General features: G+C 49.3%; 1 protein-coding gene across 4 annotated transcripts in view; it reads left to right on the forward strand.

Moving 5' to 3' along the window:
• The window catches only part of fstl4 (follistatin-like 4), a 247,226-nt gene that overhangs the window by 64,797 nt on the left and 166,522 nt on the right, over positions 1-15,907 (forward strand). The window lies entirely within an intron of this gene.

The raw sequence follows: 15,907 nt of genomic DNA on the forward strand, positions 1-15,907 counted from the left end.
TTTTGCTTTTGCAGGTAGCAACAACACGTTCTTACATTCTAGCTGACTTTTAAGCATTTTGAGGTTGCCTCTGTTTCCTGCGAATTAATTCAGTATTTTGCATGTTTTTTTTTGTTTTTTTTTGTTTTACGGCATACGCGTAAACGTGTGCTACTGTATGGTAGTTCTCTTTTCTCCTGGTGTAACGGTGTAAATAAAGAAAGAAAGCCAGCGATGCTGGAGCGGTTTTTCACAGATATAAGAAAAGAATTGCGCTAACAGGCTGAAAATGCAGTGTAAAAAAAAACACCGTTCCATGATGTTGTCATTTACATTAAATTAAATGTAATGTAAATTGTTCTGATAATCGGATAATTGGTTGCAGAGTACCTATTTGGCATGCCTGTGGAAAATCGTTACTGGGTTTTCCATTTAGGTATTTAGTTGTTAATGCATTATGATTTTTTGAAACATCTGATATTATTACAACCAGTCATTGTTTTTTTTTTTTTTTTAGATGGGTAGAGGTCACCTGAGCATCAATGGTGAACCCATGGAATAACTCCAAGCAATATTTGTGTGTGTGTGCATGTGCTTCTGTGTGCGTGTGTGTGTGCTTGCGTGTGTGTGTGGTATTTGTGTGTGCTACCTTGTGTAATGTCATGTCACGTGTAAACTCTCTCTCTCTGTGTCTCTCTGTGGGAATATTTCTGTCATTTTCATTTTGTTTCCGAATGGGAGTGCATCAGTCTGAACCCCGCCACCTGCAGAGCTGTGATAAAAGTGATTTAGGCCCTGCTTCCCTGCCAGCCCTTTTACTGCTCGGATATATATGTGTGTGTGTGTGCGTTTCGTACGGCAGACATAAACAACCACGCAAAAGCGCCGTTGTGCTTTCATGGAATGGATACCCAAGCACGCATGCTATCATCGTTCTCATTACCGCATTACTTTATTAACTTATAGCGCTTTCACTCAATTACGTGATGCTCAAGGAAAAAAAGAGATGTTTCAAATTCTCGTTGACGACATTTAATACCTTTACTGTAGGAAAATAGTCTTTATTTTCCATGTCCAGAAAGGAGAGGCACAACTTGATCTATTGTGTGTGATTCTAATTTATTAGCCTATTACAAGTGATGTATGGAAAAAACCAGGTGTCCTGGGTGCTTGAACGAGGATGTAATCGTACGCTTCCTGTTTTATCGGCAGCATGCTTGTGTGCGAATGTAATTTCAGATATTATTGTACCACCTTAGGTGAGGGAAGCATACCCAAAAAAAAAAAAAAAAATTTAACAGCGTTAATAGTTTTCACTATTATAATAGTGATATTTATTTGATAGATTCCCTCACGACGTCGATGGATGAAAATGTCTCAAAGTTACCGTCCTCCCACGATCCTGGCAGGAGTGGGGGTGGGGGCGTGTGGGTGAGGGGGGGGTCATTGGAGCAGATTGAAAAAAGATTGTATGGCGTGGAGGTGAGAGGAGGCCGTAAATCTCACATTTCCATTAAACGGGGCTGTGGGGGGGGGTGGAGCTGGGGGGGGGCGCACGGTATCCTTCTCTCCGCCCGGTCACGGGACGTGCTGAGGAGGAACAGCGTAATGTCCCATCTGGGCCGGATTTAGGCAACATCTGCTGGCCGTCCCTGTTCCCGCTAACGCTCGGCTGGAATACCATTAGCGACCCGCTGCTCTCCTCAGAGCTCTCACTCCCTCTTTCTCTACCTCTTTCTTCCTCCTCCATCTCTCACTCTCTACCCCTCCTACTCCTCTCCTCCTCCCTCCTCTCTCTCTCACTCCCTCTCTCTCTCTACCTATCCTATCCCTCTCCTCCTCTGTCTCTCCCCTCAGAACTCTCACTCTCTACCTCTCCTTTCCCTCTCCTCCTCCTCTCTCTCACTCCCTCTCTCTCACTTCCTCTCCCCAGCAGCGTTCTCTCTCTCGAGACCTCTCCCTGCCTGCTGTGATTTTGCGGAGTGATTCTGTGAAGCTTCAGAGCTACAAATCAGCCAGAAATGCTCGAGCACATGTGTGTGCAAGTCTGCTGAATATGTCTGGATCAGGCCCCAAATGAACTCAATCAAATCAAACTGCGTGTTTTTGCTTTGGACGGAGGAGGGAGGGGGGAGTTTAACATTTATTTGTAAGGTGAAATGTTGCTTGAATTAATACCAGCAAAAAAAAATTTTTCTATATTGATTAAAAATTTTTTTTTTTTTTTTGTGTGAGAGACATTGGCAAATCTAATAGGTATCTTGTATTTGATATTTGATTTAATAATCTATTCAATAATCCGTTCATATGCTTTCAGTTTGCACGTGCGTGTCAGAATTCCAAAGGACTACCACACTTCCGACCCAGCCGTAAAACAGGGAAATCAAAAGTAAAACGGGGTGTTCTAGCTGGCTGAGGGGAAAGGTCACTTAATTTGCCTTTTACACAGGCGGGAGGCACCAATGGGAGGCACCAATTTTCGGACTCCGGTTCTGCTCCTAATGCGGTGCTTTGGGCGGCTCCTGAGCTGAATCTCCAGGCCGTAATGCAGGGCAACACCGCCTGTGAGACGTGGGACCGTGAGCGGCCCTCCTACCCCTCTCCTCCTCCATCTCTCTCTCTACCCCTCTCCTCTTCCTCCATGTCCCTCTCTCTCTACCCCTCTCCTCAGGACTCTCACTCTCTACCCCTCCTACCCCTCTCCTCCTCCTCCATCTCCCTCTCCCTTACCCTTCTGCTCTTCGCGTTCCTGTGGAAGCTCTGTTGGGTCGGCCAGATCGCCACACGCTCGCTCAGAATAGGCTGAACCCCACCGGTGCAGGTCAGGGGACATGACCGCTTTTCGCGAAAGTGCAGACGCAGACCACTTCTTCTCACACGGGAGGGGGGGGCTCAGCTCTGAGCCGTCGATCCTGTGAAAGACCCCCCCCCCCATGTTGCACTCCACCGGTAAAAACCGCTGGCAGGCTCTGGATCACAACTCCGCTTAAAACACCGGGGGGGTGGAGGTGGGGGACCCGCGGGGCCCTGCGGGGCCTTGCCCGTTTCCCCCGCTGTAGCCGAGCCAATTAGGCCCCTGTCCCCTGGCCGCACCCGCCAAGCCCCTGGCCGCTAAGCTGACGCCGGTCATCTCATCGCCTGGCAACAGAACGCCCGCCCTCTCGGGAGCAGCGCTGATTCGCTAGTTGGCGGTAAGGTGGCGGATTAGAGCGCTGTGCGCGGCTCCCTGAGCAGCAGCTGCTCGCGGTGGATCCTCTCTGGCGCCTCGCGGTTTTGGGCCGAGCAGCTCCTGGCTCTCCTGTGGGTTCGGCCGCCCGTGCCGTATCCACGGTGGGAATTATGGTGAGATTTTCACAACGCTGGCTAGACCTAACACCTCCCTCTTTGTCTGATTGGCTACACGGACCCTGCCATTCCCCCACCCAGTTTGATTCTGTTGTTGCTACCCAATAAAATTAAGGTAAATAACAACAAACAGCAGAGTAAGGGTTAACTCACCACCAGGGTTAGGGGTATTTTTGGCTGGATCGCAACAGCGGGGCCAGCCCTACAAACGCGAATGTCCCTGACTGAGTGACTGAGTGAGTGATGAAGTTACACCATTGGTCGGCCGGATCACGTGTGACAGGTCCAGCCATGTACTCGGTTTCCTAGTCTGGTTTCATTATGTGCCGTTATTGCTGTTATGTTCCAGGTTCTTGTGTAAGTCGTGTCTGGAAGCGCTCATGTAGCCCACAGTAGCCTGTTCAATACCCAATTACCTTCAGTAAATACATTCAGAGAACTCCAATTACAGGTCTCTGTTCATACATGCCCCCCCCCCTCCGCCTCTCGCTCGGTACGCACAAGCGCTCCAGAGCAGCTTCTCCCGTCCGCACTACGGCAGTTGGTATCCGCTCGAGATGAGCTGCAGGTTCACGCGGGCTCGGCCATCTTCCCTCTTAAGCTGGTGCCGTGCCGAGGACCCTAGAGCGCGACGCGCGAATTTAAGAATAACGACAGCGACGCGCTCCGAAGCATCGCCTCACCTGACACGTGGCGGAATTCATAACCGACGCTTTTCGCCGCCCCCCCCCAAAAGATGAAGCAATTAGGCAGCGTTATTCGGCTCTTAGAGCAGTGGGACGGCAGCTCGCTGGCAGTGAATTAGAGGACAACGTCTGTATTTAATGTGAATGTGCTCTCGGCTTACGTTACATTGCATAACGTTTATTTGGCAGACGCTTTTATCCAAAATCGACGTACAATGAGTGCATAACAAAGGTCATTGGAGCAACTACAAAGCACAGGTCCAATAAGGTACATTACTCATTTTGTAACGGTTATTCATAGCCATGAATACATTAAGTCCAGTTCACACAGTGAACATTATTCTCTGACCTAACCTAACCTAGTGAAACTAGGAGGCATGACAAACTCATGGGCTTACTTTGGTCATCGGGGTTTATGCTTCATGACTGCAAATTTTACCAGCAGTCAAACGGCTCTGCTCAGCATATCCTTTGGACAGAGGTGCGGAAACTCATCTCCAGTTCTCCAGCTTCTTGCTCACGATACCATACTTGCCGACTATAGTCCAAGCAACCAAGAAGGTCACATAACGCCTGTCCTCCTCAGGTTGCACTGTTGAGTTATCTTTCATGAGTGAACATGAATATCATTTTAATCAACGTCGGATTTTGGGCGCAAATGCTTAATCTCCCAGCAGCAATTAGGACATTTGTCCTGAAACAGGACCGGAATCACGTACCTGGAGAAGTGGGATTTCAGTGGACCGTTCACCTGAATGGAGGTGATCCATATCGTCTTTGCTCCGCCGGTCAGAACCGGTACTAGAGCACCCCAGAACACATACAGCACTCTTCCAGAACCACTGCGTTACTGTGGCAGTGTGATAAGCCGGCCACAGCGTTACAGACTCATTTCATGGTCCCTGTTATTCTCTCCTAGCCCTGGAGCGTGATTTAATTCCTGGCGCATCGCTGCTATCTTGTGGATCGGCGACGCCTTATCCGTTTGCTCCTGAAGCTCCTGAGATGCAGGATGATCGCCCCGATCAATATCGCCTCGCCCGCCGCCGTGGCCTTTCCCTGCAGATTAGGGAGCGGTGCGTTGCCTGCGAGTCGAGCAGAAGAACGAGTCCTAGCTCTTAATTAACAGGAATCCTTGAATGCTCTCCGGCATGGAGAGCATTCTGAGATGAAACCGCATCAGAATAAACAGATGGGATAACGGAATAAAGCAAAAATAACAGAAACAGCGACGACTGAAATGTGATGTCTAAACTTAAAAACCGTGGTTGGCATGGCTAACGTGCTAGGTGAATGAACCGTAGACTGCGTTCCTTTCATTGTCTAACGTCAAAGAGTGTGGTCAGTGTGGCTAACGTGCTAGGTGAATGAACCGTAGACTGCGTTCCTTTCATTGTCTAACGTCAAAGAGTGTGGTCAGTGTGGCTAACGTGCTAGGTGAATGAACCGTAGACTGCGTTCCTTTCATGGTCTAACGTCAAAGAGTGTGGTCAGTGTGGCTAACGTGCTAGGTGAATGAACCGTAGACTGCGTTCCTTTCATTGTCTAACGTCAAAGTGTGTGGTCAGTGTGGCTAACGTGCTAGGTGAATGAACCGTAGACTGTGTTCCTTTCATTGTCTAACCTTAAAGACCGAGGTCAGCATGGCTAACGTGCTAGGTGAATGAACCGTAGACCATGCGCCTTTCATTGCCTTACCTTAAAGGCCGAGGTCAGTATGGCTAACGTGCTAGCTGTGCGGTGGAAGGGCCTAAAACTCCCGAGGGACCGATTTGCAGTGAGACCTTGATTTACAGCACGTCTCGAGCGTTAAAGCAGAAATGCACTGAGGCCGAACTCAAACCAAACGAAGCAGAACGTGGAGCGTGCTAAAGAGCACAAGTAATTACCCTATTACTGCGCGTCACATTGCGAACGAGGACCCAAAAACAAAATAATCCCTCTGCGCTCTACGGGGGAAATAATGAAGTGTGCGGTATCAACTGAGAGCCTTATATAATTACTGTGACTTGTTTCAGAGACATGCTATCCTGGAACGTACACAGAGCAAAGAAAACCTTTCAGCGCAGGAAGAGTTTCAAATGAAAATAGGTTGGAAGCAAAAATGCAGTTCGGCATCCGAGCCAGAATGCCAGAATAACAGCCACCTGAAGTGAAATTAAAGAATATTAAGGGCCTGATTTACAAAGACCTTTAGCACGTGAAAAACCTTTTAGCGGACGCAAAAACCAATAGCACGACCACTAACTGGGCACAAAACAAATACCATGACCAGGCATCGATCGTGCTATTGGCTTTTTGCGTGCGCTAAAAGGTTTTTGCACATGCTAACGTGCTAAATGCCTTCGTTTGGTTTTGGAAGTGTCAGGGTGTCACTCAAGCCGGACTCAAGTGATGCATCCTCAGCTCTAAACTGGTGAGCGACCTGGCCGTCGCCGAGCTCGTTCTGCTCCTGAAGGGGAACCACACAACGGCCCGATCAGACCAACTGGAGTGTTCTGTGTGATGTGACGAAGAGTATTATTAATTATTATCATTAATTACATTTATATAGCACTTTTCCAAATGCTCAAAGTGCTTTACAGTGAAGGGGAACTCACCTCACCCACCACCAATGTGTAGCACCCACCTGGGTGATGCACGGAAGCCAATTTGCGCCAGAACGCTCACCACACATTTAGCGAAGGTGGAGAGGGAGTGATGCAGCATTTTCTACTGACTGTCTGCGCAGAGTTTCTATGGTGGAACTCTCTTGGCTCAACATTCTATTCAGCTGAAGAAGAAAAAAAAAAAAACACTGCGATCTAACATCAGCGTGCTCGCTCTTCCCCCTGCGGCTGATGCATTGTGGGCGTGTTAAAAGCGTGCGCGTGGCCGCTCTAGGCATGCGCTTGGGCCCAAACCGGCCACCTCAGCACCAACGCAGCAACTTCCCAGCACATCGCGCGCATTCCCTACGTGCAGAAAAAAGGCCCCGTGCCTTTTAGACACGCTCTCCCTCCAGGTTACGATGCGATGGCGGAGCGTCACAGCGGGCCTGTCGGAGTCAGACCACCCCTTCTCTCTCCCCCTGTTCCCCCCCCCGTCCCCTCTCCTCCCCGCTGTCATTCTGCAATCGAATCATCCCTTTTCCACGCGTGTCGGGATAATGCAGACGCAGGTAGCCACGGATACGGTCGCCGTGGCTCCCGAGGTGAGGAGTGCCTCCCCTGCTCCTTTTCCGCTGAGCGCTGCGCCATGGCGGTGGTGATGGCGATCTACTCGCCTGTAAAACACGATCACAGAGAGACCACCGCGACGCCGCCGCTGTTTCCCCATGGCCAGGCGCATTAGGCCCCGTATCGCTTTCCTAAGCGTAGATGATTTTCGCCGCGCTTCAAGTTCAGCCAGGACCCCTGTATTCATCAAAGGATTTTAACAGTGGTGGGGAGGGAGTGCGGATCTGGGATCGGTTTCATCTGGATAAGGTTCGGTTATGGCCCTGGGATCCTAACTGATCCTAAATCAGCATTCCTACTCTGTGAGGAACCATGAAAATGGCCCCTGCTCTTCTGCAACCGTGATTTAAATTTCAACTGCCGTTCAAACAAACTGTTTCGACTGTTTCTTCTGTTTCAACTGTTGCTTTGCTTCCTAATGCAGCGCTTTACCTCTGTTATGTATTCTTCCGCTCCACCGGTGGGCCGAGCCGTGCGTCTTTCCCGCCTCCCTCTCCCGCCATTCTTCCGAAACGCTAATGACGCCGTCCCACGCCGTCCCCCGATCACACAGGTTATTATTCTTCATCATTTCAGTCGCCTGCCGCTAATTAGCATAATTCGCTTGTTAATACACTGCCAATTACGGTGGCCTCTGCGATGCGCGGGCCCCTGACAGGAGTAATTTCGGGAGAACGGGAGCCCTCCTCCCCGCCCCCCCCTCCCGTGCCGCGTCTGCTAACGGCTGTCCACTCTGGTTTAGCTCACTGGTGGTATCGCGTCCTACGCCTGCGAAGGTTCGCGGTTGCGCCACGAGAAGCCGTCTCCATTCCCCGCGTACGCACAAGGCATCTCCTCACCCCCCCCCCCACCCCCCACCCCCCATTTTTCTCATTTTGTTTTTGTTTAAGTCCCCGCGGAGAGATAAAAACGTCTTCTGGTAACTGCAGAAATAACCGGCGTCATAAAAATACGTGATTCATCAACGTATCCTCCCGAAAACAGAATTGAAGGTTATTTGCGCGTGCCATCCTTCAGCGAGGAGCGGTCATTACTCACATTAGGCTGCATTCGGCTCGGCCGTCACCGCGGGTATAAAGCGGGGTACTCACACTCTCAAGGCTGATGTGGACAAATGTCAGCAAACCGCTTGCGTTTAATGTTAAGTGTAACATGTTTATGTTTTACTGCCGAATATTTGCATTCTCCTCCGCGCGCTCCCGTTTCTGCAGGCGCTCGGGCAGGTAGCGAGCGCTCAGGCAGGTAGCGAGCGCGCGGGCAGGTAGCGAGCGCGCGGGCAGGTAGCGAGCGCGCGGGCAGGTAGCGAGCGCGCGCTCCCGTTTCTGCGGGCGCTCGGGCAGGTAGCGAGCGCTCAGGCAGGTAGCGCGCGCCGGGCAGGTAGCGAGCGCTCGGGCAGGTAGCGAGCGCGCGCAGTAGCGCGCTCGGGCAGGTAGCGAGCGCTCGGGCAGCTAGCGAGCGCTCGGGCAGGTAGCGAGCGCTCGGGCAGGTAGCGAGCGCTCGGGCAGGTAGCGAGCGCGCTCGGGCAGGTAGCGAGCGCTCGGCAGGTAGCGAGCGCTCGGGCAGGTAGCGAGCGCTCGGGCAGGTAGCGAGCGCTCGGGCAGGTAGCGAGCGCGCTCGGCAGGTGAGCGCTCGGGCGTAGGCGCTCGGGCAGGTAGGTGCGAGCGCGCTCGGGCAGGTAGCGAGCGCTCGGGCAGGTAGCGAGCGCTCGGGCAGGTAGCGAGCGCTCGGGCAGGTAGCGAGCGCTCCGGTGGCGGCCGTGTGCTTCGCCCTCTAAACATGCATCCCTTTCGTTTTTAGCACTGCCAGAGCATAAAGATAAATTATAAGGGGGAAATAATTGCCTGAAGACTTTATCTTTGCAGCGGAAACGTACAGATACAGTACATCAAAAAAATCCCCCTTTTTTTTTTTTTTTTTTAAAAACGGCACATTTATTCGGATGAGTTATGGCTCGCTCTCGTAAGGTAGGGGGGAAAGGACGGTGTGACGTTGCTCTTTTTTTCTTTTTTTTTCTTTCCGCGGCTGTTGCTCGCGGCGACAGCGAGGCGAGCGTGATTAGTTCGCTCGCTCTCTGAGATTGCTCCCCAGCGGCGGTATCACACCCTGTCCCCAAACCGGCCGCTGGGGAAAAAAAAAAGACCTTTTTCGTAACCGATCTTCAAAACGGTTTCACCTTCGCGTCTCAAAACACCGCTGTAGAAATCTGATCGCTTTTTTTAAGGTATAATTTAAAAAAATAATAAAAATAAAGAGTCAACCTCACATTGTGTCTGTGGGATCAGCCCAAACAACGCTCTGCTCGTAGCCCAGAATCTCGCTGGTTTGAGGCCTGTATGACCACTGTAGGTTATTGGTTTTATTGAGCGTATGTGCTGTTTAAAGGATCCGGAACCACCTCAGGGGCCAATACATGATACATGAGTCCAGTTCAGTGGCTCTCTCCAAATGGCTGCTACTCTTTCAAATTCAATTAACACGGCAACTGGCCACGCTTTCGTTTATTTGAAAGGCTGAATAATTATTCTCGGCATCGCCATTAGTGTGCAAAGATTTCAAATATGCCGTTCCCAACTTTTCGTTGTAGTAACCGAACTTGCTCAGAACAGCATCTGTGGGGGCGTGGCTGCAAAGCACGACATCTCGGGGGCTTTTCAAACAGGCTGGGACAGCTTATTGAGCAAGTCAGCATGAATAATCCTATGTACAAGGCTGTAAAGTGTGAGTCTGAGCTGCTAATCAGTATGTTTTACAGCGAAATGAATCAGCGGAATAATCATTACAGCATGTGATTACTGTTCATTTACACAGACACATATACATGCGCACACACACACACACACACACAGACACACACAAAATGTATCTGCAAATGTATCTGATGAAATATTATGCAGAAAGGCTTAGCGCTTAGCCTCTAGGCCCTGTCAGGGGGAAGAGCACCCCTAATGGTTGCCGGTGAAGCTGCAGGTGGTGGGGAGGGGAGGTGTGTGCTGGGTTTGGTGGTGTGGGGGGTGCATTGGGAGGCTGGGTGATGGTAGGAGAAGTGGTGAAAACTTCCAGCTTGCTAATGAGAGTGAAAAGAGGCAGGGAGAGGGGGCTCAGCAGGGGGTTGGCAGTTTGGTTTGGGGGGCGGGGGGTGTAGTTGGCGGGGTGGCGGGTGGTGGGGGGGGCTCAGCGGGAGGCGGGATAATTAGTCTGCGTCAGCAGCCAGATTCGCAGGAGTCCCCCGCGAGGCGCCCGCTCTGAAGTGGGTGTCGGGCGTCCGTCGGTACATATGTTTACAGCTCACACCCCGCGCGGTTCTGAGTGTCACTGAGAAACGGATCCAAACGGAGCCGGGCGAGCGTTTACCACGGGGGAGGGAGGGGGTTCTCAACGATGTGTGTTTAGCTCCAACTGTGATTCCTTAATAGACTGTTATGACTGTCATTTGTTCTGCGCTGACCTCCTCCAGAGGGCCCTTATGCCATGAATGCATTTCAAGTGCAGTTAAAAAAAAGAAATTGGGGGCCAGTGCAGTTTCTGTGCTAAAAGTCATGTGGTGCGCACTTATTATTGTGCATTAGAAGGGTGCAAGGATTTGGTGCGGGGGACGGGTTGGGGGGGATGTCGGTGTGAGGACGGGTTGGGTTGGGGGGGGGGGGAGTCATGGTGTGGTCTATGGGGACAGACCCCGGGGGGGGTGGGGGGGGGGAGAGAGACCTGATCAGTCCTCTATGCCTCGAAATGATGGGCTGCTTGTCAGACAAGAGGTTTACCGGCTGATCGATCCTTTTTTTCCCCCCTCTCTTCTGAAAGGTGGTTTGAGCCGCTCGCAGGTGGAAATCAGACTGTTTCCCCCCCGAGCAGCAGCGCGGTCTCGGGTATCAGAAGCAGCCTGATCTGCTTCTCTTTCCAACCGGGGACTCAGATCACAGTTTTAACCGTCGCCGGTGACAACTGGTTGCCTGTGGGCCCTAAGGCTGTACGGGGGGGGGGGAGGGAGGGAGGGGGTGGGTGTGAAGCTCCTTCACTGTAGATTTCCATTCATAGCTGGCTGAAGATGTTTCACAGGTTTATACCTGTGATTATAATCTGTTATTGTAAACTGTGTTTATAATCTGTGGTGAGTGCCTAGTCTGAAGTGTTGAGTCCTTGCACACTGTCCTCTCCAAAAAAAAACCCAAAAAGATGTTTCACAGGTTTATACCTATGATTATACGTGGCTATAACATGTGGTCAGCCTCAGTCTTTACTGCCCTTTACACCACAGCTTGGCTGAATACTCAGTTCTGATTGGCTGGGAGGTGTGCATTATTTTTACATGTATGCCCCAGCTATGAAGCAGTGTGGACAAAGTCTTAATCACGGTTCTAAATGAATGTGCCTCAGTCTGACTCAGTAAAACAAACACAGACAATGGTGCTTTTTTTTTTTTGGTGTAAATTGCTAACAAGCCAAGCAAGCTTCGCCTCGGGCTATTTACTGCCTCCGCGTTGGGCATTCCAACTGGGCAAAGCAACAGCACCCGCTGTCCCTCACATAGCAACGCCACGCTCTGCCCTCTATCCACCAATCACAAGTCAGCAGCTGGGGGTCCTTGCGGTGCAGTCTGTGAGGGGCCTGACTGCTAGCCCGTATTAGCGGCCGATGTCCCGCCGTGGTAACTATTTTTACCGCTATCTCTTCCCCCTCTGCAACCCTCTCGGCTTTAAAGGGGAAACATACATTAGCAGAGTGGACATAAAAGGGGGTGGGGGGAGTGGATTTCTAACGATATTTCATTGGGGAATTTTAGTTTTCAGCAGCTAATGAAACACTTAATAAACATGAACGCCGTGCCAGAACAGCTCTACTGCGCTCTCTGCGGCACCAGCTAATGGAGACATTCAGGCTGAATCACCAATAACAACCGCCGGCCTCCAGTTCGGGCAGACTGCTTGTGCAAAACGCTTGGGATTGTGGGTAAGGTGTCATTTGCTTTTGTCCTTCATACTTGCTCGAGCAGGCGACCTAACTGAAATTATGAAGCCGGAGTTTGGCTCTCTAAATGAGCTCCCTGTATGCGCTGTCAAGACCTGAATTGCAAAAGCGAGCGTGAAAAGCAAACAATTTGTTTAACAATTTCAAGCGTTTTTTAAATATCTGTTCAAACCATTTACCAAGCTCTCCCTTTTAATATCACCCGCTGGTGTGTATCCTGGCTATGTTTGTTTTTCTGAAATTAAGATTTATATAGCATCGGTTACGTTCGGTCATTGTCTACTGTGTGTCCGCCTGATCTCTATATTACCATGTTAAGATTTTAAGAAATAACATTTTATAGAGCAGCTGCAGTATGTGCAGTACTGGAGTAGTCTCCCTCAGTGTTGAAACTGCCGTTGTATTAAAAGGCTGATCCTCTTCCTCGTGGTGAAGATTAGCCGGGGCCGCTGTGCTCTCACGAAATCATTCAAGCTGTAAATTTAAATGTGGGCCGGTGTCGGCTGTTAGAAGTCACGTCAGTGTGCAAGAGGGCTTATGAGGTGTAGGCTTGTAAACCGTTTGGGTATTTTAGATTAGGCTCCTTACGGAAATGCTATCACAAAACATCAGTCTGACAGTTCATAAGAAACTTGAGGGGAGAACGGACTCCCCTCCTCACCATTAGAGGTGCTAAAATGGGGGATTATGTGGGCGTATGCTAATAGCGTTAGCGCTTTGCTGTATTACAGAGCAGGGCTGAGAAGCTCATCCAATGGCATGCGTTCTATTCCCCAGAAGACTTTTGCACCGTCCCAGTATTTCGAAGTAAATTTGGGCCAAAATTGAGCGGGGTGCGTTTGAGAAGAGATACGGTGGGTTGTGGAAACGGTTTAAAACTAATACAACTCTCAAAAAAAATAACTAACGGGCTGACAGATTGATGAATATCAGGGTTGTAATAAGGCTAATTAGACCAGCGCAGCAAGCTGATTGGTCCCGGTGGTGCGATCGGTGTAGGTCAATGCAATGGAACAGGAAGATGGTGGGCCTCGTCTTGCTAAGAGGGCTGAATTACTGTTTCTGAAGGACACATGGGCTACACATGGTGTGTGTATATGCAGTTTATAATATGTTTAAAGAAATATGGAAAAAAAACCCTACCGTTCGGGAGTATTTTTCCTGGACAGTGGGACAACCTGAAAGAAACACATTGTAGTATATTCTAAATGGAAATTACTTGAGTCCACATACTGTTTTCTGATACTAGAACTTATACAGTACACTATCCTGACATTTTGTCTCAAAGTGGGTATGAATATTCAGACATGCTGACTGTATGGCACCTGGTAGGAAATGACATCATTAAGTTTAGAGATGGATTAAGACCGAGTTTGAATTACCCAGTATTCTATACGTGGGGCAAGAGGGCCTTAATAGTCATATTAATATTAATAGTCATATTAGTCATACACACACACACGCAAACTCACACATACACACATGCGCAAACTCACACGTACACACACGCAAACTCACACACACACACACACACACACACACACACACGGGTTAATAAAAAAATAAATAAATAAAACGCAGCCAGAGCTAGCCTTCGCAATAAAGTCTGGATTATTGACTTGTCCGTGGTTCATTTAAAATAGAACTGAATTCCACATCCGCCCCCCCCCCCCCTCCCCTCCCCTTTTTTTTCTGTGGGGCACTGAGAAAAGGAAATATTGTGCCGGTAAAGATAAAGTCAGCGCATGTGGAAAGTGAGTGCTGTCCGTCTCCCCGAGCGGCCAGGGGAAGCTTTTCTCTCAGCGTGAGGATGGAAGATGCTGACTTTCTGCTCCCGGGTAGCGATACGATTTTAAATGTACCAGATGGAGAAATATGATTACGTTTAAACCTGTGGTGCAAATTCTTTTTTTTATTTTTTATAAACTATTATTATTATTCATGAAATGGACCGTACCTTTGCCCAGTACAACGGTCACAGCATATTAAATCCAAATAGACTTTTCCCATTGCAAAACCCCTGCCACGTTGTACCTGCTTGTGATAAAAAGCACTGTACTGGTCATACTGCAGATAAGTTGTCCACCCCTCTCTGTAGATATTCGTTTAGCTTCTGTGCCTTACGAGATCCCTAAAATTGTGTTTATGCTGGCAGCCAAACGACACTTTTGCTGAAGCTGTTTGGTGGGCCAGTCTTCTCCTGGATTAAGTAAAAAAAATAAAGCGTCATGGAGAGCAAGTGTTGTCTTTTAGATTAGGTATTAAACCAAGAAGCTGCCTCGCTAGGGTCTTTAAACATCCCATGGTGCTCGTTTCAGGAGTATGGATGTTCACCTCGGGTGTTATATTCCCAAACTGCCTCTCAACTTGGTCAAATATTCATCTGTCTTACAGTTTATTTGCTATGCAACAGCACCGTCCTCTCCCTGCCAAGATTCCCCGGGTCAGCTCCAGAATAATCAGGTTGATAAAATGGTCTCCAGTGAGTCCGTCGTCACGCTTCTGAGTTATGAGTTTATGTCAGAACCCAGATCCTAGCAGAACTCCTGCTCTCTCCTGAACACAGGGCACGAACGCTTGCATTAGTCACGCGCCGACTTGTGTGTAATCCTCATGTGTGACGCTGGAAAAGCTGAACGACAGCCCCCCCCTTAATCTCAACCACAGTGTCAAAATGAAGTTAGGGCTTAATTTTGTTGTAGGACAGGGTGCTGGAGTGGAGCACTTCACAGACGGGAGCGCTAAACCTCTGGCACACAGAGCGGCCCTGTCAGCGCAGGCTAGCTTTGACAACCGCCGTGCTAACGAAACAAAACAAAAAAGAGTTTGTGGTAAACCTATTGTATTATGTCTAATTATGGGGGGAAGGGGGGGGGGTTCCTGTTTCGAGGGAAGGAATTGGAAAGTGACCCAGAGTTCAAAATGGAAAAGGGGGAAAATGATGTGATGCCGCTCGGGACTGCTTTCTGTCCCAGGCCTGAAACGTGTCAGCGCAGGCTAGCTATGATAACCGCCAAGCTAACGAAACAAAGTGAGGCAAACTGAGCAAAAAGATTTTGCTTATTACATATTCTGTTTCGTTTGTGGTAAACCTGTAATACATGTCTAATCCGCTTATTGGGGTGGTGGGGGGGGGGGGTCAGGTCCCTGTTTTGAAGAATGGAATTGCAAGTAACCCAGGGTTCAAAATGGAAAATGGAAAATCATGTGACATCACTGGGGAATGCTTACGTTAAACAGAACGCGTAGGACTGGCATGCAGTCGTCCCTCCAGGATGCTGCCCCCCCTCCCGCCCCCGGCAAAGAACTGTACGGCTATTCACTTATCAGGATTAACAACAAGGTCACATAACTCAAATACCCCCCCCTATGAAAAGAATCAATAAACACTCACCATAACAAATAGGTGGGTTATAACTTCACGGAAAAGTGGCTATCAATTCAGTGGCCTTTACAAAAAGCCGTAAACCACGTTTGATTAAAAGGAAGAGGCAGTCGGTCTTTTTTTTGTTTTGTTTTTTTTTTTTTTTTGCGACACAGTTAATATACCTGTATTCTTTATTCTTCAGCATAAACACTCACATATTTTCATTTTAACAACAGGAACAGGACACTTCCTAACTTGTTAATACAGGGAGAATCTCTGCAGTCTCGCTTTGGGTACTATAATGAGAGGGTGGAGAAAGGTTTGGAGAGGGTGTGGACAGCGGCTAAATT

This window comes from Anguilla rostrata, chromosome 9 (genome assembly GCF_018555375.3).
Source record: "Anguilla rostrata isolate EN2019 chromosome 9, ASM1855537v3, whole genome shotgun sequence".
Classification (NCBI taxonomy): domain Eukaryota; kingdom Metazoa; phylum Chordata; class Actinopteri; order Anguilliformes; family Anguillidae; genus Anguilla; species Anguilla rostrata.